This window comes from Eriocheir sinensis, chromosome 63, assembly GCF_024679095.1.
Source record: "Eriocheir sinensis breed Jianghai 21 chromosome 63, ASM2467909v1, whole genome shotgun sequence".
NCBI lineage: Eukaryota > Metazoa > Arthropoda > Malacostraca > Decapoda > Varunidae > Eriocheir > Eriocheir sinensis.
Genome location: NC_066571.1, coordinates 228,515 through 256,244, shown reverse-complemented (window position 1 = coordinate 256,244; position 27,730 = coordinate 228,515). Strand labels below are relative to the sequence as shown.

At 42.8% G+C, this 27,730-nt stretch overlaps 1 long non-coding RNA gene across 1 annotated transcript in view; it reads right to left on the bottom strand.

Annotated features, from left to right (window-relative positions):
- Positions 1–4,745: 4,745 nt before the first annotated feature.
- LOC126986800 (uncharacterized) overlaps positions 4,746–27,730 on the bottom strand; it is a 33,787-nt gene continuing 10,802 nt past the window's right edge. Inside the window, exon 2 of the long non-coding RNA XR_007739974.1 lies at positions 4,746–5,479. This is a non-coding gene — a long non-coding RNA (uncharacterized LOC126986800). The remainder of the gene's footprint in view (positions 5,480–27,730) is intronic.

Here is a 27,730-nt window from a genome sequence, read left to right as displayed (position 1 = left end):
CTAACAATGCCTTCGAATCTTAGGTGTGACGTCCATCCCGGACGATTTGCAGCTCAGTACTTCCAGCTGAGTAGAACTTGCCGCCTCTGCGTTCAAAGATTACAACTTCAGAAGGCTGTGACTGAATGGAAAGTCAAACATAATGATCTTGAAAAGAAATTCGAAGCGCTTCAGGAATTTGTTGCAAGTAATGTGGCAGTGACTCCACTATCGATGGTGGAGAGGCCCTCCACCGAGACTGTGCCCTCTGCAGACGAACCTCCTGCTTCACGGGAGGACGTGTTACCTGCCTCACAGGTTGACTCCCAGCCTGCCTCACAGGCTAACCCCCAGCCTGCCTCACAGGCTAACCCCCAGCCTGCCTCACAGGCTAACCCCCAGCCTGCCTCACAGGACAACCGCCAGCCTGCTTCACAGGCTGACCCCCAGCCTGCCTCACAGGCTAGCCCCCAGCCTGCTTCACAGGCTAATTCCTAGCCTGCCTCACAGGAAAACTTCCAGCCTGCCCCACTTAAGCTTATCTTCCTGCTTCACAGGATGTCGGGTTCCAACCTGTAAGGAATGAAGCCAAACTGAAGCAGGCAACCAAGGATTTACTGACCCCCACTACCTTCAATAGGTTCCAGGTGCTGGCAGACACCATGGAGGATGAGTTTGAGACTCGCCTAGTTGGGGACTCCATGGTGCGTGGCCAGCTGGTTGAGTTCTGTGGTCGTTCATTAAACGGCCGCAGAAAACGTTACTGCTATCCAGGTGCCAGACTGGACGACATCACCGCAGTGTGCTATGATGTCACGAGAAATGCCGACCGAAACACCCTCTTTGTCATTCACGCGGGGACAAATGACGTAAAGACAACCCGTTCTGAGGAACTGCTTGAGAAATACCGCCGTATGATCAAGCAGTATAAACGTAAAACGGATGCCAGTAACATCATAATCTCAGGAATCCTCCCGAGGGTCGGTGCCGAATCTAGCTTTTACAGTAAGGCCTTCAGCACAAACAACAGACTTCAGTCCCTTTGCTCACAAGAAAAAGTCCAGTTCGCTAACTTGTGTAACAGTTTTTACTACGATTCAGACTTGTTCCTTGCTGATGGCATCCACTTAAACCCTGTTGGAGCAGCCCGTTTCGGGAGGCTGCTCTGTGACCAAATGGCTCTTCGAAAGCCAAAAAATGCGGAGGCGAGAACACCAGCAGCTCCACCGTAAGGGAGCACTCAACCCGCGAAACCCCCGACTCGAATCACATTAAAGCGTGCTATATAAACGCTCGTAGCCTACGTAACAAATTTGAAGACGTAGAAGTCCTCGCTGCTACAAATCATTATCACATCATCGGAGTCACAGAATCCTGGATAGACACTTCAAATAGAGATTTCATTGCGAAATATAGTTTACCGGGTTATACCATCTTTAGTCATGAAAGAGAGAACAGACGGGGTGGAGGCGTTATCTTTTATATCTGCAACTCTCTCCATCCAGTATCCGTGAAAACAGATATTATAACCAATGTAGACACGGTCTTCATTGAAATTAAAAATAAATCTCGTAAAATAGTACATGGACTTACCTACAGACCGCCAGGGCAGACTCTTGATATCGACCACGCATTAAGTGAATTATTATTAGAAACAAGTAGCAGTTGCGAGGCAGTAATTGTTGGGGACTTTAACTTGCCAGTGGAAAGATGGGGTGAGCTGTTGAACTGTCATACAGGGCTTGACCTGTACACAAATTTACGTTCAAGAACCGACTCGGGAAAATAATATACTTGACCTTATCATTTCAACGACAGCTGATCTAGTTAACGAAGTAAATATTGGTCCAATTTTTAGTTCTAGCGATCACCGAACAATCACATTCAGCATCAATATGAAAGAAAGTAAAGTAACTCCTAATAAAGAAAAGGTGCCTGATTATCAGAGAGCGAATTTCGTAAGACTCCGATCAATTCTAAATAATTCTGACTGGACTGAAATCTCGGCGGAAACAGATATTGATAAATCTTGGGGGGCCTTCACCACAATATTGAACAATGCCATAAACATATGCGTACCCTATCGTAACAGACGTTCAGCTTTTAAGAAGAAACCCAAATGGTGGAATAACGAAAATCAAAATGGCCTATCTTTCAAAAAACGCGTATACAGTAGATACATAATAATCAACTCAGAGTGAGGCTGACAAACTAGAGTTGGACAGAATTTGCCGCGAAAACAAGAAATTAATAAAACGAAGCAAGAAAAATCTTGAAGAATATATAGCGGAAACGAGTAAATCTAATCCTAAAGAATTTTTTAGATATGTAAATAATAAAAAGTCACTCACTTGTGGTATCGGACCGCTTGCTAATGATAATGGTAACCACACGACCGATGAAAATTAAATGGCTACAATCCTAAATAACTTTTTCGCATCCGTATTTACCGACGAAGATTGTTTATCACCTCAACCGCCGGAGGTTAGAAGGACCGAAAAGATGTTAAGTGGCGTGCTCATCGTAGAAAGTGACATTTTACGCACAATTGAAAAGATTAAAGTAAGCAAAGCTCCTGGTTCAGACAAAATTACCCCTAGGGTCTTAAAAGAAATCAAACATCAAATTTGTAAACCGCTCTCCATCATATTCAATAAATCTTTAACAGCTGGAAAAGTTCCGTCGGATTGGAAACTTGCAAATGTCACACCATTTTTCAAAAAGGGGGACAAGTCTTATCCAGGAAACTATCAACCAATTAGCCTGACATCGATTGTTTGTAAGTTAATGGAGACTATCATTCGCGACAATATGGTGAAATTCTTCAAAGAAAATAATATAATAAATAATTCGCAACATGGCTTACGTAGTAAACGTTCGTGTTTAACTAACTTACTTGATTTTTTTCATTATATTTTTGAGGTGTTCGATGAAAGCAGATCAGTAAATATCATATATCTGGATTTTCAAAAGGCATTTGATAAGGTCCCCTACCAACGATTGCTCAGCAAACTATTGGCGCACGGTATCTCGGGTAACATTCACAATTGGCTTGCGGACTGGCTCTCTGAGCGGAAACAGAGAGTAGTTCTAAACGGTGTTACATCTAACTGGCTCGATGTCAGAAGCGGCGTACCTCAAGGATCAGTGTTTGGCCCCATGCTCTTCTTTATTTATGTCAATGATATCGATGATGGGCTCACTTGCAAAATATCAAAATTTGCTGGTGACACAAAAATTGCTAGTAAAGTAACTGCGACACTCGACGAAGAAGCTTTACAATCAGATATAGATCGACTTGCACGTTGGGCCAATCAATGGCAAATGAAATTTAAAGTTGACAAATGTAAAGTGTTACACATCGGGAAAAATAACAATCGCGTTCAGTACGTAATGAATGACCAACAACTTTCTGCAGTAAGTAAAGAAAAGGATCTTGGAATGACTATATCAAGCGATTTAAAGCACGGTCAACATTGTTCAGAGGTAGTTAAAACTGCAAACAAATTGGTTGGCTTCATCAGACGAGTCTTTAATAATAAATCGGAAAAAAAGTAATATTAAAACTGTATAATTCGTTGGTTCGCCCCGTCTAGAGTAATGTGTACAGTTTTGGTCTCCCTATTACAGAAAAGACATAAAAGTTGGAACGGGTTCAACGAAGAGTAACAAAGATGATTCCTAGGTTGAGAAATTTATCATATGAACAAAGGCTTAAAAAGTAAATTTATTCAGCCTATCAAAACGAAGAATGCGAGGCGATCTAATAGAAGTGTTTAAAGTGTTTAAAGGATTCAGTGATATTAATGCGGAAGATTACTTTGCAATTGATCGATCAAATAGAACAAGAAGAAATCACAATTTGAAGATAAGTGGTAAAAGATTCTCGTCACACAAAGCTAAACACTTCTTCTTCAATCGAGTTGTTAATGTTTGGAACTCTCTACCCTGTGATGTCGTTGATAGAACAACAGTTACGGCCTTCAAGAATAGATAAGACAATTATTTTGAATCCAACCAGCAACTAAGATATTACTCATTGTCGTAATAACGTTAAGTTCTTTCGAATACTGGTGTCCTTGTCCGCTTTTATCGCCCGGTTAGTGGTAGCAGTAATGGTAGTTCTTTTATCTTCCCTACATAATTTCCATGCAGTTTTTCCATGCTGCATGGTTCTTTTTCCTTTCCTGCCAGCTTTGGCTGGAGGGATGGGGGGTGGGGAGGAACCTTCGCCTTTGCTGTCCTTCATCTTCCACCTGTGATTAGATAGTTAGTGTAGCTTGTCACAAACAGCCTCGTAAGGACCAGCAGGTCTGCTGTTGTTTGTTCTTCCTTTGTGATCTTTTGTGTACTACTACTACTACTACTACTACTACTACTACTACTACTACTACTATTACTACTACTACTATCTCTACTACTTCTACTACTACTACTTTTACTACTACTACTACTGCTCCTGAAAATAATAATAGTAATAATAATAATGATAATAATAATAATAATGATAATGATAATAATAATAATAATAATAATAATAATAATAATAATAATAATAATAATAATAATAATAATAATAATAATAATAATAATAATAATAATAATAATAATAATAATAATAACAATAATAATAATAATGATATAATATTGTATTACTATATATTTTAACGAAATTATGAAGCTGTTTATTTCTGATACAATATTAGGTATTTTCAACTGAAGTACTGATAATGTACTAATGGGATGATATAATCAAATTTTGCTGAATGTTTATTGTTTTATATATTGTTCACTAACCTGTATGTTTATATGGCATGTACATAACATTTATAAATTTATAGAAAACTCCAAAAATAAGGTAAAATAGGAGCAAAATTAAATCAGTGTAGCAGCGACGGGCCAAATTTGTGGCTTTACCGTGTAGCAGCGACGGGCCAAATTTGTGCCATGATTTTAGCCCCCCCAAAATTAGATGATACATAAATTGATCACAAATGCTTTGATATATATTACCCAATGGTTTGTGTGAGGGGTGATTTTTTCTCATTTTTCTCGCATAGAGGGACCATTAAGAAACATGATCCCCGCTGCTACTGGGTTAATTTGCATGACAATCAGGGTATAGGCTTTAGCATCTTTAAAAGTTTCTATTAATAATCGTAGTCACAAATTAACTCCTAATACTTTTCTACTTTTCCTTTACCGTTTCAATACTATTAGTTTCAAACTGGAATTTGGTGCCCAAGATTTTTCCTTCATCTTTGGGTACTAATCCACACACGGACACCAGTCAGACAAGAGAGTAGAATTAGAGTGTAGCTTCACCAAGATGTTTGCAGTTCTCTCCACCAGCAGTTCGATGCATAATTTTACTTCATCTTGTAACGCTTCCAATTGCTCTTGGTATTGACGACCCGTAGTAGAAACCACGTCGAGGACGAATCTCGTGAAAGGTAAACAGTCGACATCTTGATCACGTTGCGGTGTTGTAGTACTCGACCTGAAAAGCCAGTTAATTTTATGTCACCTGTATATGTTGAAATGATGCAAAAAAATATAAGTAATCTCAATAAGACAAAACACCGACGTCAAAAAAAGAGATATGTTATCACATCCTAGATTTCACTGCGTTTATTTATTTTATTTCATTTTTTTAATATTAACATGTATTTTTTTACATCGAAGGACTCGCCTCAAGGGCAACAAAAAGAGCACAGAAAAAAAAGACCGCTATCGCCACTCCCATAAAAGAAAAGAGTAAAGAGTAGCCAAAAGAGAGGTCAATTTCGGGTGGAGAGGTGTCTTGATACATTCTTCTTGAAAGAGGTCAAGTCATAGGCAGGAGGAAATATAGACCTAAACGCACAGCATTTTCTATAAAGTGACCGGTTTTATATTCCTCTTCCAGAAATACTCCTTCCTCGCTACATATATTGTCATTTTCATCGCCTCTTTTTTTCTTTTCTTTTTTTTCTATACGCTCTTTTATCACACACCTTTTATATAAACATTACATGCAAAAATATTCTGTGAATAGGCTTTTCCAAATCTATACTAATTTTATTGAATAATTCTGTTATCTTTATCTTTTATTTCACAATGCAAGATGGCGCCACTATAAACATTCGCCTGCGCCAGAACGGGCTGGGCCGACCATCAGGCCCCACCTGGAAGAAGCCTTGGGCCGACCATCAGGCCCCACCAGGAAGATGCTGGTCGCTGATTGGATAGCGGCATGAGGCAGGCTGCCTCTCGCCTAGCCAAGAACGCTGGACTTGCCACACTAAAAGTTTTACTTGTATACTCAGTAGTTGATTTATTTCGCATAGTACTTATTTGTTACTTTCACCACTGAACAGTAGAATGATAGTAGATTAGGTTCATTATGAAAGGCATTTGCATTTGACTAAAAACATACGAGATAATGCGAGTAAAAGTGAAATACTGGGTTGTAAATGTTTATACCACTCTTCATTCTGTGTTAGTTATGTCATGGAATTAAAAAGCTTATGTTAATATAAACCATGTCATGTGATAGAAAAATGTTTTCTGAAGACGATGACACTATCAGAGTTGTGTTAAAATGGAAAATAAGGGAGATATACACCATTTAATGACAAGATTTATGCGCTGAACCAGTCTCCCTGCCGCTGCCTCACCAGTGACCCCGACGCCGCGGCCGTTACGCCGAGCGCCCCGCTGCCGAGACACAGCTACATCTTGTTATAAAAAGCTGCCGAACTCCCTTCGTTTCCACTTTATCTAAAATATGACAACACCATCGTGTTCAGGATAACTTTCCCCATCAGATGTTACCATTTTCATGAACTGTAGTTTAGCAGGTCCATGAACATTTATGACTCCATCTTTCACTTCACCACTCGGTAATTTCTTTAATTTTTGGTTTACAGAGAATTGACAAACATATGTGAGATCTACAATCATTGCTGAGTGTAATGGTACCAACCAAAACGACTGATCTTGCATATGGGACGAGTTAAAGCAAATAATACAGAGGTGTGTCGCATCAAAGAGTGTGTCAATGATAAGTGAGTAAGAGGAGCGGCAGCCAATCACAGAGCAGCTTACAAACCTTTGCTAGGCTCCAGGTGCAAGCTTCAACTGAACGGACTATAGTTTCCTGATTAAAAAATATTCGTAATTTAATTGAATGGCGGCACTATTTTAACAATCAATGACATCACCTAAGAAACAAAGTACAATAATAATCATGCCAGTTTTCAAGGGATAATAACGGCGGTTTTCAAAACAAGCAATAAGGGATGATATAGTAGGCTACCTATAATATAATGCAGTATTTCTACGTCATTCAATACATAATCACATCAAAAATATCTTCTACAGTAACTTCATACAGGTAGGAATCGTTGGCTTGGAGGGACGGGTGTGTACGCTCGCGGAAAAGCGGGTGACGGTGAGCGCGGCAGACGACGCACCCGTCCCTCCAAGCCACAGATACGAAACTTATTCCTTAATACAATGATTCCTACCTGTATGAAGTTACTGTAGAAGATATTTTTTATGTGATTATATTTAGTATGCCTATGTGAATGAGCTATGTAGGAAATAATGACGGAAAGTGTGCATTACTTAATAGATAGCCTACTATAATCGCCTTCAATGCTATATTGCTTGTTTTGGAGAGGCGCCTCTCCCCTGGTACAGCTGTTTGTCCGTATTTTTATTGGCACAACACGTCAGACACGATAATTAGTGCGCGCGGGCCATCAGTCAGCTGTTATTACCGTCATGATATTGAATGAGACATCCGAAAAAATAGCTTTTAAGTCGGTAAAAGTACCCCACGAGGACTTTTACATTTTCGGCGACTCCTAGCAGTAAAGTCGCTACTCCTAGCAGTAAACTCGGTTTGTCTACATGGGGCGTGGCTTAGGCAGGCGAAGGGGTGGAGCTTCGGCCGCCGAGATGAGATGCCAAATGGTCAGTTTCCTTCCGCTCCACATGCAACCACCTCTAAACCTTGGCGACTCCTAGCAGTAATCTCGCGACTTCTAGAAGTTAGCAGCAAAGTTAGGAGGAAACTCACTTTAAAAGTTGAATTTCACTTCTAGGAGTCTTTATCAATACTGCCCCTGGCGTCTAACCGGTCATGTTGATCAAATGCGAACTTTGAGTGATTTAACTTGATTTACTGCTGTGTTGAAATCCTGGCTTCACTAATGAAAATGCTTACTTTTTGCATCGAATCACCTTAGCATTTCCTTCCACGTTACTTATGCGCACTATTCCTCTACGCTGGCAGAAAAGCAGAAAATCTCGTGAACACGATAGTGTGATCAGAATGCAGATAAAATTCCACATATTGAAAACACAGGGTTATTTATAGCAACATGTTACTCGCCGCAACCATCACGGCGCGCGCGACACTATTTATTTTTTAACATAAACACGCGCGCTGTGATGGTTGCGGCGAGTGACATGTTGCTATAAATAACTGTGTTTTCAATACGTGGAGCCTTAACTGCATTCTGATCACACTATCGTGTTCATGAGTGATTTTCCTACGTAATGTAATAATATATTCCTGCAGTCAATCAACAACTATTGAAAATAGCGAGCATAAGTAAAACATGTTATAAACATTTTTTAACATCTTCATGGTTCAACTCATCGTAATACCATTTTCTTATTTGTTTTGTCGAGTTTTTACAATACACCTTGATTCTACAGTCATTGCTGAATCTGATGGTGTCAACCTTAACTGGCTATCTCGTATATGAGGTGAGGCTATAGCATATAATAATGAAACATGTCTCACTCGAGCATGCAAAATGTGGTCCGACAAGAGTGTCTGCGAGAGAGCGGAGCAGCCAATCAGCTGCAAGCTTACCAACCTGTCTAGGCGCCAGGAATCTAGCTTAAGTGAACTTACTTTTTTTTTATAAAAAAAATTCAACTGTCCGGTGTCTCCATTTCTTTCAGAAAAGCAGATTAGTAGAGGGTGTTATGTCACCAGAAAAGGTTCCGTGGGAATTATCTGTTTATTTTTTGCATCATAGATATATTTGTTCTATATCATCTTAGGAACAACACGAGACATGATGCATTTTTTTTCTTTCGTAATTGAGGTCAGTGGGTCAGCTCAAAGTCATGGCTTGTTTCGCTCAATTTAACTAACTCGTAAGAGCGCACGCGAAAATCAGTTTACACATCATACTGTTTTAATACCAATTATGTGTTGCCTGAATTTTAGTCTGCTTTATGATAGTAATTGTTTGTGATGATTATGTATTATTACATACGATGTCATTTTTCTCTTGTCAGATCAAAGGTGTGACTGGTGAACTGGTGAACCGATAAACATGACATGAAAAACCAGCCAAAATCCCTAGAGTAGAATCGGAAGATCCTGAGTCAAGTTTATGTATTGTGTGCCAAAAGTCAGGAGGAGCATTGGTTAAAACCCCAGCAGCTAGTTCTTTTGAGCGACTCTTGGACTTTGTGCATACCCGAGCAACTTACGGAGATGGCAACTATCCGATCATCAGTGAAACATTGCGTGGAGCTAGCGCATCATCTCTTATGACCAACAAAAGGTGCTGGCGCAGAATTTGCTACCTTGAAGCTTGTCACATACAACATCGAGATGCTGCTAAGCAAAGGTGTGAAAAAGCGTTGCGATCAGGAAAAAGCACTCTCCATCTAAAAACAAAAGGACGTCCAAAAACTCAAGATGCTGCGATGCCTTGTTCCAGTTATGAATTAGGAGACCAAAGTGATGCAAAGTACCATTCTGTGCCATCGGCCCAGATCATGGGATAGAACACGAAAACAGATGGATGAAAGTATCTGGAGGACTTGTCGGTATTACACTGAATGATGCCGCAAGATCGAGATGGTTCCTCATAACACCTGAGCTGACCCGTTTGTCTCAAGAAATTCGTAATCTTGCAGGTGTGGAGACTGCTGCTCGGAAGCATCACCACGATTTGTCTCCCACTGTTGTAGAAAGAGAAGAAGCTAATGTCTCCAAGCTGAAGAACATCATCAAGTCTGGCACCAGTCCATTTGTGTATGAAGGAGACGAACTCGAGTTATCAGTTATGGCTGTGATGCCAGACGATGTCAAAAATGATCTCTGCAACCAAACAAGCATCGGCCAAAAACATTATGAGCAGTTTGTTCAAGATCGTATAGTCACAGGATCCGTAAACATATGGTCTCCTTTGAAAAAAGTGAACCTAAAATCCTGGAAAGTTGCCTCAAAAGCCAGTGACTCAAGTCACTAACCTGAAGGATGAAAGAGCACTCTTTGCACGTCTTATTGTCAGCGCAAGAGCTCGAACAAACATAGACATAAAGCAAGCACTTGGAGAGTACGAACTTTCATCCAATCCACGAGCACTTTTCTCAAGCACAGCACAACTTTTACCATGCACTGACAAAAGCAAGCTGATGCCAGTCCTTGAAGCACTAGGAAATGAAGCCTCAACTGCCGATGTTGTTGAAACCAGTCACAAAAAACGAGCCATATGTTTGGATGGAATAGCCATTGTGCAAGAAATTGGAAAACCGACATGGATCAAGACATGTGCGGACATTGGAAGATATTTCTGCTCAATAGTCGCACAGAAGGTGAGACACTATGACGAAGTCCATCTCATCTGCTACAGATTTGGGATTGGTCTATCAAGTCACAGATGCCACTCACATAGCAAACGTATCTCATCGGAAGTTTCTTGCACGATGCAGCACAAAAGATCAACTGACAGTCAGCGCCTTGCCCTCACCCCGAGAGGTCAAACCGCACGCGCTCCCACTTCCGTGACCTCTCGCTTGCGAATCCACCCTCGTGTGCTGTACTGAATTGTACTGTAGATCTTGCTGTGCTGTGTGCCGTGTGCTATTTCGCGTCGTGCTGCGTACTGCTTATTGTCAACCGAGTTAGCTGCCCGCAGAGGTGTGCTGTTTGCTGTGCGACCACGTGCTTCATTGGACAGGATTAAGTATTGCCCTTATTTTTACTACCTCTCTCCGCCTGTATCTACCCTCTCGCAGTAGCGCCCTGTAAAACATATATACACCTATACACAAAACACAGTGTTACACTCTTTCCGCCACATTCTTTATATATTTCCAGATTCCACTCCGACGCCGCTTCCTACGCAGGTGTTCAGACCTACCTGACCTGACTTGACCAGATTATTCCCAGAGACCAGTAATCCTCCTCCTCCTCTCGCGTTTCGCTCCTCCTCTTCTCTCGCCTCCCTCTCCATTGCCCCTCCCCTCTCTCTCTCTCTCATTACTACCCCCACTTGCCCTCTCTGTCTCTCCTTCCTCCCCCCCGATCTCGTCCCCACCCTCTCTCTCCCCCCTTTCCTTCGCCCTCTTCCTCCCTCCATCCCTATCTCCCTCCTACGCCTTCCCATCTCTCTCTCTCTCTCTCTCTCTCTCTCTCTCTCTCTCTCTCTCTCTCTCTCTCTCTCTCTCTCTCTGTCTCTCCTTCCTCACTCCCTATCTCGTTCCCACCTCTCTCTCTCCCCTTTCCTTCGCCCTCTTCCTCCTCCATCCCTATCTCCTCCTACGCCTTCCCATCTCTCTCTCTCTTATTCTCGCTTATTCACGCACGCGTCCCTCTGCCCTACGAAAAGAAAAAGCAAAGCAAATATATAGATACCTCCTCCTTACCAAGATGGCGCTAAAGAAATGTTCGACTTGCACAGGAAACTTCTCTGGTCATTTCTTCTCAGGACGATCGACTGTCTGCAAGATCTGCCTGTTGACTCAGCAGATGGAAACGAGACTCCTTCAACAGGACGAAAGGCTAACGGCTGGCGAGAAGAAGATCACCGAACTAACAAGTACTGTTGATACCTTGCAGGAGTTTATCCAGTCCAACATCGTCGCCCTCCTGCAATTGACGCCTCATCACCCTCCTCACCTGCACTCGATGCCCAGCCACCTTCCGAAGAAGGCACGTCACAGGGAACCGGTAGAGCTGACGCTGAATGCTTCACCCCGTGAGAGGAGGAGCCAGACCCGCCCTAGAGCCATTTATCCTACTCATTGCTACAACAGATTTGCCATACTGGAGGAGGAGGACGAGGAACAGAGCACCTTCTTGGTCGGTGACTCTATGATTCGCCATCAGGTGGTTGAATTCTGTGGCAGAGTCCCCGTCGTAGGCGTAACTACTGTTATCCTGGAGCTGGTGTTGACGACATCACAGCTGCCCTGGACGAGGTCTCCGCTGAGGCCTCTAATGACTCACTCTTTGTTCTCCACACAGGTACAAACGACGTCACCACGACCTGGTCTGAGGAACTGCTGGACAAGTACCGTAGGCTCATCCAGCAGTATAAGACTAAATCCCTAATATTTTGATTTCAGGAATTCTACCACGGACATGGGATGAGGGCGACTACAGTAAGGCCTTCAGCCTCAACAACCGCCTGCAGACTCTCTGCGGAGAGCTTGACGTCAAATTCTTTAACGCCTGGAACGATTTCTACGGCCAGAGTAGACTTTTCAAAGGGACGGCATACACCTGTCCCCCATCGGGGCAGCCAGATTTGGAAGGCTCTCAACAACGCCGTACGTAACGCCCGAACAACAAAAACGATTCTCAGCCACGTCCTTCCATCCCGCCCGTGTAAATAGACACCTCACACCGCAACAGACTCGTAACATTGAACCCTCCAGTAACTCTATTACCAAGCTTCAAGATAACCTAAGAGTCCTTAGTTTCAATGCGCGTAGCCTAAGAAACAAATTTGATGAACTGCGATGTCTTGCTCTGACAGAAAACTTTGACGTAATTGCTATAATTGAAACATTTATCGACACCACTAATATTGATTTAAGTTCCGAATACAACATAGATGGCTACAGATTCTTCAACAATGATCGTGTAAACCGTAGAGGGGTGGTGTCGCCCTTTTGTCAAAAGCTACTTGCAACCTACTGACAAAACACCAAGAAACAGTAACGTTGAACATTTGTGCGTGCGAGTAAACATTGCAAAAGTCAATTTAAATATATCTGTCACTTACAGGCCTCCGGGGCAATCACTTGATGGCGATCTTGAAATGTACAGCGTCTTAAGGCAGTCACTTAATAACAGCGACTCACTGATACTAGGAGACTTTAACCTCCCCATATCGACTGGGCGACACTGTCGGGTACAGAAGGTGAGTCCACTAGAATGATCGAATTTCTAGAGGAAAATTATCTAAGCCAAATGGTTTCTGAACCAACTCGACAAAATAACATACTTGACCTTGTTATAGCGACCCAAGATAACCTAGTCAGTAATGTCACGGTAGGAGAACACCTCGGTTCCTGCGATCATAAACTAGTGCGCGTTGACATTAGAGCTCAAACATCGGTGACTGAAAATAAAGTTAAGGTGCCCAATTTCAAAAGAGCCAACTTCGTAGAAATCCGACGAAAACTAATAGATATGCAACTATCAGATGACGGCAATGCAGAGGACGCCTGGCTAAACTTTAAAAATCACTTACTCACTCAGCAGGACACATTTGTCCCCTTGTGCGAGAAGCGAATTAACACTAATAAAGTCCACCTTGGTTTAATAGCGAAATTAAACACTCAGTCAAGGAGAAAATTGTCTTACAGGTTAAAGAAAGACCAAAGCACGCCCGAAAACATTAGACTTTACAATGATGCAAGGCGACGAGTAAAAGATTAGTGCATCAGGCAAAGCGTAGATATGAAGAAAATATTGCAGCCAACTGTAAAAATAATCCGAAATCCTTCTTCAGTTACATAAACAACAGAAAGGCGATCAGAAGTGGAATTGGACCTTTAATAAACAGCGACGGTGCACTAGTGACTGACAGCCAACACGTTGCAAACCTATTAAATAATTACTTTTCCTCGGTGTTTAATAATAACAGTCCTCCACCACCACCACCAACACCAGTACTAATGTAAATCCCGAGCATGCATTGTCTAACTTTGAAATAAAACCCGATGAAGTCCTTAAAGCCCTCAAATCACTTAAAACAAATAAAGTCCTGGACCTGATAAAGTATATCCAACTCTGCTGAAAGAAACAAAGAGCGAAATACTCTCCTCCCTCACAACCGTATTCAATATGTCCTTGCGACAAGGCATTGTCCCTTCAGATTGGAAAAAGGCTAACGTGACACCGATTTTAAGAAAGGAGACAAAAAGTACCAGGTAATTACAGGCCCATTAGTCTAACTTCGGTTGTAGGTAAGCTACTTGAGGGCATAATTAGAGACAAAATTGTGAGTTACCTTGAAAGCCACTCATTAATTGGGGACTCACAACATGGCTTCCGAAACAAAAGATCCTGCCTATCAAATCTATTAACCTTTTATAACGACCTCTTCACTGTTTATGACGTAACCAAATCACTGGACGTAGTCTATCTTGATTTCAGATAGCGTTTGATAAAGTCCCGCATCATAAATTACTTTACAAATTAAAACAAATAGGTATTGACGGTCAGGTAAACCAATGGATCGCGAATTGGTTGAGCAACAGACAACAAAGAGTAGTGATTGACGGATTTAACTCAGAGTGGGCGCCTGTCACTAGTGGCGTCCCTCAGGGCTCGGTTCTTGGCCCAGTGCTCTTCATTATTTACATCAACGACGTGGATGTTGGACTCAATAACCGCATTAGTAAATTTGCAGACGACACAAAGATTGGTAACTCGGTTCTCACTGACGAAGACAGGCAAAGCCTCCAAGAGGATTTGCACAAAATTTCAGCTTGGTCGGATAGATGGAGATGCCCTTTAACGTAGACAAGTGCCAGGTCCTTCAAGTTGGAACGAGGAATAAAAAGTTTGATTACGAAATGCGCGGCGTTAAACTCAAAAGCGTTCAATGCGTCAAGGACTTGGGGGTCAAAATCGCGTCAAACCTCAAATTCTCACAGCAATGCATCGATGCAGCAAATAAAGCGAACAGAATGTTGGGCTTCATTAAAAGAAACTTTTATTTAAGAATAAAGATGTAATACTCCCGCTCTACAACAGTTTAGTCAGACCCCACTTGGAATATGCGGTACAGTTTTGGTCTCCTCACCATGCAAAGGATATTGCTAAATTAGAAGGTGTTCAGCGTCGGGCAACGAAAATTATCCCTTCCTTGCGCAACAAATCCTACGAAGAAAGGCTTTCTACCCTTAACATGTTCTCTCTTGAGAAACGTCGCCTCCGAGGAAAACTGATCGAATGTTTTAAAATACTTAATGGTTTCACGAATGTAGACAGATCAACATTGTTTATGATCGATGACACTTTGCGCACGAGGAACAATGGCGTAAAACTCAGATGTAGACAAGTAAATTCAGACTGCACCAAATTTTTCTTCACCAACGTTGTAGTGCGAGAATGGAATAAGCTCCCATCATCAGTGGTCCAGTGTAACACGATTGACTCCTTCAAAAATAAGCTCGACCGTCACTTCCTTCAACTTAATATCAACTAGAGTAGAAATGCAACGTATTGGAGTCTTCTGATTAATGTAAAATCACTTAGGTTTAAGGACAGACCACCAAGTCTGGACCATGGGGTCTGTGTGGTCTGATTTTCTATGTAAATCTATGTAAATCAAAAGGTCATAGAAGCATTTCGAGACACAACAACAGTTGTAGTGGTAGCCTTCAGGGACTGCGTCTCCTCAAACAACAACACCAGTGTCCCAGTTGATCACTTGAGGAGTTCCCATGAGGAAGCCGACACCAAACTAATTTTGCATGCAAATGATGCTGTCAGACGAGGAGCAACAGAGGTTGACATATAGTCTCCAGATACTGATGTGGTCTTACTAGCCCTGCGTCGCATTCCACATTTCATTTCAGTTTACTAAACAATCGGAGCCCCGAACCTCCTTTACCTCCTGCCTTGCCTCAGCTTAAGGCAGTCTCTTTAGGAACCACCGTGGCGAACACATCGCTGGTGACTTGCTTGTAAGCGAGCCTGTGGACTGAACTGATTCCGGGACATGCTTAATGCCTTGTGATTGTGTCCGACTGTATATCAATCTGTGCCACTCAGTGCTTTTCGGCTTGTCCGATCAGCGCTTAGGCTCCGTTTAGTAGCGATTTGGTAACGTGAATGTAACGTCGAGCCGGTATTGGACACTGTTGTGTTGTAGGGCACAATGCATTCAAGCTAGAAATCGAGCAGACAGGGTACTGGGATTTATTTCATGGAGCATAAGCACAGAAGCGCCGAAGTCTTCCTCAAACTATATTTAGCATTAGTTAGACCTCATCTTGATTATGCGGTTCAGTTCTGGTCACCTTACAATAGAATGGATATAAAAATGTTCGAATCGGTGCAGAGGAGGATGAGTAAGATGATTCAGGGGTTAAGAAACTTGCCATACGAGGAAAGACTCAAACAGTTAAACTTGCATTCTCTAGAAAGGCGATCCGAAGGGTGCGTGGAGACATGATCGAGGTTTATAAATGGATGATAATAAGGGGGGTCTTCATAAGGTTTTGTTGGTAAGAGAACCGGTTAGGACACATAGTAATGGGTTTAAACTGGATAAATTCAGATTCAACAGGGACATAGGCAAAAATAACAGAGTGGTAAATGAGTGGAACAGGCTGAGCTGTCAGGTGGTGAGTGTTAATACAATTGTCACATTAAAAAATAGATTAGATAAATTCATGGACAGTGATAATAGGTTAGGGTAGATTCACGGGAGCTTAGGTTCAAAGGAGCTGCCTTGTGCAGGCCTACCGGCCTCCTGCAGACTCCTATGTTCTTATGTTCTTATGTTCTTATCATAATAAAAAGCAATTCTTCCACAATCATGATTTTTATGAAATTTTAGGGTAAAATTTCAAAATTTCAACCATCTTACACACACCAAATCGGTTACCTTTCTGTCGCTAAACACTAATTCCCGTCCCCTTCTTAAAAATTACTATTCTTTTTTTAAGTAACTGATTAATACAAAACACACCATAATTTACCAAGTACTTCACACAGCACTTTCGCTGTGAGACGGGTGTACTTCTGGAATAATACCAATTTTAGTTTGACATTACTCACACTCCTTTTTCTCGATACTTGTGCATTTGCTGGAGGAAATGGCGAGACCCATTTGCGGTTGAGGACAATGTGTTGATTCTGGGGTCACCCACCAGGTCCCTCAAGAGTGCTTAGTGGCACTATAGGCACCACATAAAACAAATAAAGTGAGAAAAGATTCTAACAAAAAAAGATAATAATATTATTAACTTAACCAAATGTCACTTACCTAACCTAACCTCGCTAAGCTAACTTACCCCAACAAAACTTAACTAACCTACCATAACACAATCTTATATAAACTAACAGAATTCTTTTAGACACCCTCCTCTTTTTATAAACAATGTTAGCATATTACCGTATAATTATTTGAGTTCTTATCAGTTTTTGCTTATTAACAGGAAACGCTCGAGGTAAATTTAAGAATGTGCGGACAGGCTTCATAGCTTCATGCAACAAAGTAAGAAGACTCGCAGCAGTTCCGAGGGATGTCCATGAAAAGTGGCCACTGTTCGACGGTGCCACATCCCTGATAGTTTCACCGGTTCAGCAAACACCAACAGAAACCAGGTTCATATTGCCTCCCACACATATTTACAGTGTTCAACATTTTTTCTATGTAGGATAATTTGCATGCATGTGGTAGTAGGTTCAGTAGATATGCTCAAATCAAGACCGCTGTTCCTCAGGACAGTGTTCTTAGTCCACTTTTCATTCTTTATCCTTGTGATATGTAGCAAGGAATTTCTTTTCATTCACCTATTCCAATGACATTTCTTTATTCTGCCCAGTTATTGATCTTCAAATTACGTCTCTTGTGGCTATATGTTTTTTTTTTTTTTATTTATTTATTTTATTTTTATTTTTAATATCCAAGTCTGCTCATCTAGGGGACTTTGGGTCTATATCATTTTTAATATTATACCTTGATGTCATTACATGGATCTCGAGTACTAATAATGATAATGATGATAGTAAAAAATAATAATAATTATATTGTTATTAATAGTTTTGTGTTTTCCTTTATGCGTTACATCCATCAGAGTCACTAGAAGTGTAGTTTAGATTGGACTAGGTTTAGGTAGATAATGATACCATTTGATATTTAGAGGGGTACCCTGACATATCCTTTGTACAAATGTGTGTATTGCTGGCCACAAGTACATAGTTTGGTCAGAATTTTATCAAACATGAGGGTAGTCAGCACATAGCTCTACTATCAGGACATAGTCACTCCTGAGTTGATTGATAATTATAATAGGAAGCTAACTGGAGAAGTTTGGGAAAGATAACAGAAATTAAACTATGTGATGCAGTCAGCAAAAGGCTCAAGGCCAAAACTGTAAAGATGAGCACAACAATCAAGCACATTTATTTTCTGCATGCCTCCTTACTGTTACATGTTAACTTTTGTGATTTTTTTTCAGAGTATGATGATATATTTGAGAGGTGATGGCTGCATCACAGAACATTCACTGCATCCTGACATGGCCAGTTTTGATGAAACCTTGCATCATGGTAATCTGATAGCTTACCATCTCTGGTGCTCAGGATTTATTTTTATTTTTTATTTTTTTTACGTCGCGGCCTATTGTACCGGTAGGCTTGTTCCCGGTGGGGCCTGATGGTTTGCTCAACCCGTTCTGGCACAGGCGAGTGTTTATAGTGGCGCCATCATGATATTAATTATGTCTCTTGGAATCAGCAGTGTATTGTCTATTGAGCCTGGCTGTCTTCCATCTCCAGTGTCAAGCAGTCAACCATATTCTGAGCCTAGCAACTACTGTTCCTATCTACCAGCAGTGTTCCATCTGAGAAACCTCCAAGAGAAGAAACACATCCATAAAAGCCCAACTTATAGTAAAAAGCAAAGAAAGAAATGTTAGACATTATTAAAGATATAAATTGCGCTATTGCTGCAGGGGAGCATCAAACTCAGGAAAAGTAGCCCTGAGTGAATAGTGAAAATATACATGTTTTATATTAACCAAGAAATTTCATTGTTTATTTTTCTGTTCTATGAAAGAGAAATTGTTATCACGCATGCTTTTTTTTTCTTTTTTCTTTACCTCCACGATAAATGTAGCCTCAATACTAGTATAACATATTTATTATCAACACCTAGTATACATTCACAAAAAGAAATCACTATTAAAATATTATAAACATTAAACAAAAAGGAACGGACAAAAACAATGCCTATAATGGGAACAGGGTGATATTGATTTTGCCTTCAAGTTTATCATTGTCAAACTCAAACATTATCATTTGGGATGTAAGGTTGGGTAGTAGAAAGTTTATTGGTAAATTATCGGTAAACAGCATGCTTTGATTTTATGGACAAAACTTATGCTTTTGTATGTGTTCTGAAAAAGAATCTGCTGACTCTGGGACAAATCATTATTATTATTTTTATTTCTTACCTCTTCCCCCCTTCAAATATTTCCTCTTCAAAACTAATGCAAGTTACTGGTAAACAAATCAAAACTCAAATAAAAAATCAAATAAAAAAAGTTTCATTATTATGAAAAGCAGAAACTAAAAAAAATAACACAAACTCAAACTATATCTAACCTAACTTGACCTGACTTGTCCTGACCTGACCTAACAAGTAAATATGACCTAATCTGACTTGTGGCCTGCTGCCACAATAAAGGTAAAGATGGGTGTATACGTTATAGCTTTGCATGGCTGTGGTGCTCATCTCCGAGCCCGTGGTAGGTAAGAAGCAGTTACCCCATGACACAGACTAATATGAAATCCAGGATTGCCAAAATTCACCTTAATCTTGGTTTCCTCTGGTACCTATTTATTAACCAGCTCGAAAGGGAGTATGAACAGCTGGGTGAGCCGTGCACTGACTGCCCAGGCCAGGATTCTAACCACTAATCCATTTAATGGAATTATATATTTTAACTTTGCTACTAGCAATTTGCCCCATATATATATATATATATATATATATATATATATATATATATATATATATATATATATATATATATATATATATATATATATTTTGTTAAACCCCATATATATATATATATATATATATATATATATATATATATATATATATATATATATATATATATATATATATATATATATATATATGTATATATATGGGGTTTACAAAATTCAGATTGACAAGCTCTACTGTGTGAGATAGGTAAGAATTGTGTAGCTTGAGAATGCTGTTTATCTAAATAATACCACTTTATTAGGTTGAAAATGATAAAACGTTTGAGATGAGACAGCAGCAGACATCTAAATTGGACAACAGTACCCCGAAACGGGCAAAGAGAAAAAAATATTACTAAAATGGACCATTTCCATAACTGAACAGCCCTCATGGAAATTAGATAAGCAGGCGAACTTATGTTCTCAGTGTTAGTTTAGAATATAATGTTACATAAGAACATAAGAACGTAAGGAGTCTGCAAGAGGCCGGTTGGCCTATACAAGGCAGCTCATGTACACTCATCCCCACCTTACCTCACCATCCATGGCTTTATCTAACCTCTTCTTGAATGTATCTATGGTATTGGCACCCACAACATGGCTCCCAAGCCTGTTCCATTCGTCCACCACTCTATTGGTGAACCAATTCTTGCCTATGTCTTTGTTAAATCTGAATTTGTCTAACTTAAAACCATTGCCACACGTCCTACCTGACTCTTTCACTCTTAAATTTTATTGACATCCCCTTTATTAAATCCCTTCATCCATTTATAAACTTCGATCAAGTCTCCTCGCAACCTTCGCCTTTCTAGAGAGTGTAGATTTAACTGCTTCAGCCTGTCTTCATAAGGCAAGTTTCTCACCCCCTGAATCATCTTTGTCATCCTCCTCTGTACAGATTCTAACATCTTGATATCCATTCTATAAAAGGGGGACCAGAACTGAACTGCATAATCGAGATGAGGTCTAACTAGTGCTAAGTAAAGTTTGAGGATGACTTCAGCGCTCCTATTGCTCACGCTCCTTGAGATGAAACCTAATACTCTGTTTGCCCGATTTTTAGCCTGAATGCAGTGAGCCCTAGGACGGAGGTCAGCGCTCACTAGGACTCCTAAGTCTCTCTCACGCCCAGACCTGCTTAGAGGAGTGTCATTTAAGGAGTAATTGTGTAAGGGGTTATTCCTACCTACACTCAAAATGCTACACTTCCCGACATTGAATTCCATCTGCCACTTCCTCGCCCAATCATAAAGTCTGTCAAGCTCATCCTGGAGAACGGTAGCGTCGCTGTCTGATTGGATTACTCTACCGATCTTGGTATCATCTGCGAACTTACTGACATCGCTACTAATTCCTGTGTCCAAGTCATTGATGTAAATAATAAAAAGCAGAGGACCCAGCACCGACCCCTGTGGGACTCCACTCGTAATACTGTCCCATTCAGATTTCCTACCATTGATTTGCACTCTCTGCTTCCTACCACTAACCCACGCCCTGATCCAGTTCAAAACTTTCCCATCTACGCCGTGAGCCTGTAATTTTAGTAATAGCCGGTGATGAGGGACTTTGTCGAACACTTTACTGAAATCTAGATATAATATGTCATAGTTTTCATCTCTGTCAACCGCTTCGATTACTTAAGTGTAGAAGGACAACAGGTTAGTAAGGCAAGACCTACCCTTTGCGAACTGATGTTGTGAATCATGAATTAAATTATGCTTTTCTAGATGGTCCCGAATGCTCCGGGCTATAATTGACTCTAACATCTTTCCTACAACTGATGTTAAGCTAATTGGGCGATAGTTTGAGGTGGCTGACTTGTCTCCCTTTTTGAAAATCGGCGTCACATTAGCTACTTTCCATTGATTGGGCACATACCCAGAATTTACCGACATCTTAAAGATATCGGCAAGAGGGCTACTAAGGATTTCCTTGCACTCTTTCATAACCCTTGGGAATACTTCGTCTGGGCCCGGCGATTTGTTTTTCTTCAACCTACCAATCTCATCCTGGACTACTTGCCTAGTGATGATCAAATCCCTCAACTTGTCGTTCTCGTCACCCTCATATATCTGAACTCTCTCCGGAATGGTTGTTAGATTTTCCTGCGTGAAAACTGAGAGGAAATAGTCATTCATCATTTGGCTCATATCTTCTCCATTCTCAACGAGCTCGCCCGTGTTTGTTTTTAACGGTCCAATTCTGTCCTTTGTTTTCGTCCTGTACAATTTGAAGAAGCCCTTGGGATCGCTCTTGGCCTCGTTGGCTACCCTAATCTCATAATTTCTTTTTGCAAGGCGGGTGTTCTTCTTCACCGACCTGGCTAGCTCAACATACCTACCCCTGAGGTGGATCTCTCCGTTCTTTATTTTCCTATAAATTCCTCTCTTCAAGCCTATTTCATGCTTGAGTCTGCGGGTCATCCATTTGGGGTCGTTATTTTCCTTCCTACGTGCTTGGTAAGGGATATGCTGTCTCTGACCCTCTGCAATTTCTCTAACTAAATTATTGTAGGTCATTTCTACATGGTTCCCCTGTCTTTCCGGTTCCAGCCCTGAGATCTGGCCCTCATCCAGCCCTAAGGTTTCCCAATTTACCTCCTCAAGGTGTCTTCTGAGCCCCTCATAATCAGCTCTTCTAAAGTCGGGCACCAAAACAGGGTTGAGTTCATGGGCCACCGCCCAGTCTAATTTAAACCTAATTTCCTTGTGATCACTGCCACCTAATTCTCCCCCAACATCTAGCTCGCTGATCATATACTCGGTGTTAGTTAAGACCAAGTCCAGAATGTTGTTACCCCTGGTGGGCTCTGTTACTGTCTGCTTGAGAAAATTATCTTGTATTACTTTCAGAAAATCCTCAGACTCTAGATCACCCACCACGCCTTCCCAATCTATATTCCTATAGTTAAAATCCCCCATTATGCAGACATTTTTGCTCCTGCTCGCCCTGCCTACCTCTTGTAGTAATATTATATCAGTGTCCCGCCTGCTGAGGTTGGGTGGCCTGTAAAGAACCCCTAGAATTAGTTTGTATTTCCCTTTGTGGACGTCCACCCAAACTGATTCTGAGTCGCCATTTGTTTGAATAGAGTTGTTAGCGGAACATTTAAGTGTGTCTTTAACATAAAGTGCCACCCCCCCTCCCCTTCTTCCCTTTCTATCTTTGTGAAACATCTGGTAACTATATATTTCATACTCAGACATGAAGTTTTTGTTGGCAGTATCCACCCATGTTTCCGTGATAGCTACAATGTCGAATTTCTCGACACATGCTTTCCCCCTCAGTAGATCTATCTTGTTCCTGAGACTCCTACTGTTGGTGTAATAAGCCGTTAGCCCATCCTTTCTTATATCCTCTCGATTTCTCCTGCGCCCCCTAGTCCCAGTCTGCGATGCATTGACAGGCCCTCCCCCCTCGCCTACTCTAAAAAATTATGTAGGGTGCTAAGTGATCGCTCGAGGGAGTCTGCGAGAACCTCCACCCCCTGGAGTGACAGGTGCACGCCATCCTTGGCATACAAGGTGCCTTTATTGTAGAAGAGGTCCCAATTGTCAAGGAAAAGCCAACCATTTCGCTTACAGTGGGCCGCCAGCCTGCTGTTTACTGCTAAGGCTCTGGAAAGCCATCCCTCTCCCACCCCCCTCCTCGGCAAAACCCCACAAACAGCCGGCACCCCCCCGAAGTCCCTCACTTTAGCAAACGATTCCCTGAAGCGCCGAAATATCTCTTCGCTACCCACCTTACTGATGTCATTACCACCGAAACTGCAAAAGACGATTGGCTGTGTCCCCTCCCCTGCTAAAATTTCCTCCATTCTGTCAGGTACGTGCTGGATGCCTGCCCCGGGAAAGCACACTCGAAGCCTATTTTCCTTATCCCTTGAACAAAAGTACCTGTCAATAAACCTGACTTGAGAGTATTTTTAAAGGATTGCATGAGCGGGTTACTTGGGTGTTAAGATAACAGGATGTGGAAGATGGACAGCCCTAAAAGGACTGAAGATATATTAGTTGTCTTAAGACTTAATGTCATGCCCAAGCAGTAAAACCAAGGGAAAATATAATGAAGATGAGTGGCTCCATGAGATCAACTTTGAGGATCAGGGAATGTGGAAAACAAGGATGCATCATCAGCTTTGGGTATCAGTTGAGAGGAAACGCCATACCACATATCACTGAAAATTTACCACAAGTTCAACCAAAAGTACATCCATGTTTCTATATAAAGTCACAGTACGACGTTCTGTAGGAGTAATTGCATGGCACGTATTTGTTTTCTTGGTGCGAGGGGTGACAAGGGCCAAAAGATGTTGGAACTACTGCTGGTCAAATCGAGTTCATTGCCTGAGCGGCTTAATCCTCTCAGAAGCTTCCTCATCGTTATGAAAGCCACACTCCTCTCCTCTGTAGTTACTGACGGCTACAGAAAAGCTTCTTCCTCCTGCTTCTTTTCTTCAGTAGGGAGACAATTGCTGTATACAGTGCGATGTCTTCTTCGACCTTCTAGTAGGCATCTTGGGCCAGTGGGTGTAACCTTTGTTATTGTTGTTGTTGTTGTTGTTTTGGGCCGCGGTGATCAAGGCAAGTATAGAGAGGTATCGTCACTCTCATAGAACGTGAAGAACCAAATTTTGAAATGAGCTTTTTTATTAGGACCTCTCGGATATTTTTTATGTTATAAACTACTACAATAAATAAAAATCTTAGTGGATTTTTTGTTATATACCCTATGAAGCAATTGTCGGTGAACAAAAAATATAAATAGAAATGTTCACGGCATCTCATTCTGGACGATGATTGGCTGGCGTCTCGATAAGCTCCGCCCCTTCCTCGAGCCTAATTAAGCCCCGCCCCATCCTCGTTGTCTGCCCAAACCGACGACTTCACACACCTCACTCCCACCCTGTTTCCTGACCCCAACATTCATTTTTACGAAAAACTCCTGAGAAAGTTCTGCATCACACTAGCATAAAATTGTAACAATAATGTAAAATTACACGTACGAAAATCAGAGTTAAGTGAACTATGGAGAACACTAAGGAGTTGAAGGGAAATAAGTGCAAGAAAATGTTTACTCCATAGTTCACTTAACTCTGATTTTCGTATGTGTAATTTTACATTATTGTTACAATTTTATACTAGTGTGATGCAAATTTTTCTCAGGAAGATGATGGTGGTTCAGTTTTTCGTAAAAATTAATGTTGGGGTCTGGAGACAGGGTGGGAGTGAGGTGTGTGAAGTCATCGGTTTGGGCAGACAACGAGGATGGGGCGTGGGCAAGCGTGAAAGCTACAGGAGTTGCCAACGAGTGATTTCCTCCCGCCTGTAAGACGATACATTCTCTATACTTGCTTTGGCGGCGATCTAGTCGCTCACATGAGCCCTGGTGTCGTCCTGTGAGGGTCTCACAGGCGCGTCAGCTGCCCGTCTTCCTGAGGAAGGCGCAGGTGAGGCGGATGACAGCTTCCTGTCGTGGGGGGTGGACGCAAGCCGCCGCCAGCAGCGTGGGCAGGTCAAAGGGGCGCGGAGTTGGTGTCGTAGCAGCACTCGCTGGGAGTGGTGGCGTAGGCAGTGCAGCAGGAAGTGCTCAATGGTCTCCTCGACGACGGTCCTGCACCAGGGGCAGTGATTGATTAATTGATTGATAGTTTATTGTTGCAAGTAAACAACAAAGTGAGGGTCGGGGACTTACACCCTCCTCACATCCTTTGGTACATCTGAATTCAGAAAAAGGATGTAGGATCAGAGAGGCAGCTGATTGGGCGAAAGCCTTCATGACGTCATCAGGCCCCCAGGCCCTTCCAGTCGCAGCCCCAGGAGGGTGTGTGTCTGGGTGTAGGGGACCGGTGTTCCTTTCAAGGAGACTGTAGGTGGTGCTGGTAGTCTCTTGAGTGTGAAGCACATGAGGGCACTTTTGTGTGGGCTGATGGTGAGGCCCCAGGTGGTTACCCAGCCCTCAAGCGGTCCTGCTGCCTCCTGAAGGTGTTGCTGCGACTCCGCCAGTGTTGGTGCCCTGCTGACGATAGTGATATCGTCAGCGTATATGAGGAGGCGTGAGTGGGGGCACCTGGAGGTCTGCCATAAAGATGTTAAAGAACAGGGGGCTGAGGATGGAGCCCTGTGGCACTCCTCTTCTTATGGGGTGTGATGGGGATTTGGAGGCCCCAACTGCAGCTTGGAATGTGCGACCCGAGAGGAAGTCCTTGACCCTGGCGAGGGTGGTGCCGGTGACCCCCATTCCGGCTAGCTTGTGGGCGACTCCCTCGTGTGGTGCTGAGTCGAAGGCCCCCTCCAGGTCTATGAATAGGACCGCCATAACCTGTCACTGGCGGTATGTGTCGCAGATGTGGTATTCTATCTGCGCCAGGACATCCAGGGTGCTGCGGTGGGGACGAAAGCCGCACTGCTCTCCCCCCAGCAGGCCTCTCTTCCACCCACCAGGATAGTCGGGTTGCCACCAGGCGCTCCATCAGCTTGCCAATGCAGGAGAGGAGTGCTATTGGCCTATATGCTGATGGCAGCGTCGGGTCATTGCCGGTTTTGGGATGGGGATTATGGTGGACTGCTTCCAGCAGGATGGAAATTCCCCTGTCAGCCAACTGGTGTTATATATCTGCAGGAGGTTGTCTTGTACAGCAGGGGTGAGGTGTTTCAAGAACTCATAGGGAATGAGATCATTGCCTGCTGCTTTCCCTGGTGTGAGTGCCTTTAATGCTTGGTCCGCTTCAGCTGGGATAACGGGTTGTGCTAGCACCGGAATGGAGGGGGAGCTGATGGCTTTGGTGACGGCACTGTGGAGGTCTTGGGGTGGATGGAACGTGGGTGCCGTGCCTATCATTGATTGAAAGTGGGTTGCCAGGACCTCTGCTTTTTGGTTTTCGTCCAGCTGGGCTTGGGTGTTGTCGGTGATGGGGATTGAGGGGCGCACTTTCTTGCCTTCCATGGCATGTATGAAGTCCCACATCCTCTTGGTGGAGGAAGAGAAGGAGAGGGAGGAGTAGTGTGACCCCCATGCCTGCCTCTTTGCCTGAAGAATGGTCTTGGCGCAGATGGCATCTAGGCGCTGGTATTCTTGGCCTGCCTGTGGCGTTGGTGTTCTGCGCCACTGGTTCCAGGCCTGGCGACGGGCCCTCACTGCCTGATGGCAGTCGTCGTCCCACCAGGCCTTTCCTGGACGACGGGGGATGCGGCGGGTGGAGAGGTGGAAGGCTGAGTGCCTCGCTGTCTCCAGTGTCTGTTGGAGGGCTTGTGCTGCTTTCCCCAGGGGGCAGTTGGATGGGTTGGGGGGGCACTGTAGGGCTGGCTGGAATTGTGGCCACATTATTTTTTGTTATCCGCCACCGGGGTAAACATCCCGGGTGGGACCTGGGGGTGGTCTGAGGGAGCGAGGCCAGGATGGGGAGGTGGTCACTTCCCATATAAGGTCCTGTGGTGAAGACTTGGGTGTCGAGGGCTGGGTCACCCAGGAACAAGTCCAGGACGGAGGCTGCTCCAGTGTGGGCATGGTATCTGGTTGCCAGACCTGGTGGGCTGAGGAGGCACAGGTGTGGCGAACTCTGGAGGACTTGGAATAGGTTTTCTCCTGGGGTGTGTCGGTGGTGTGGGGGCAGGTTGGGGCCCAGCACTGATGGTGTGCATTGAAGTCCCCCATGACTAACATAGGAGGCGGGAGGAAGGAGAGGTAGTGGTCTAGTTCTTGGTAAGTGGCTGCTCCACCTGGATTGTAACATACTGCCACTGTTAGCCAGCCTCG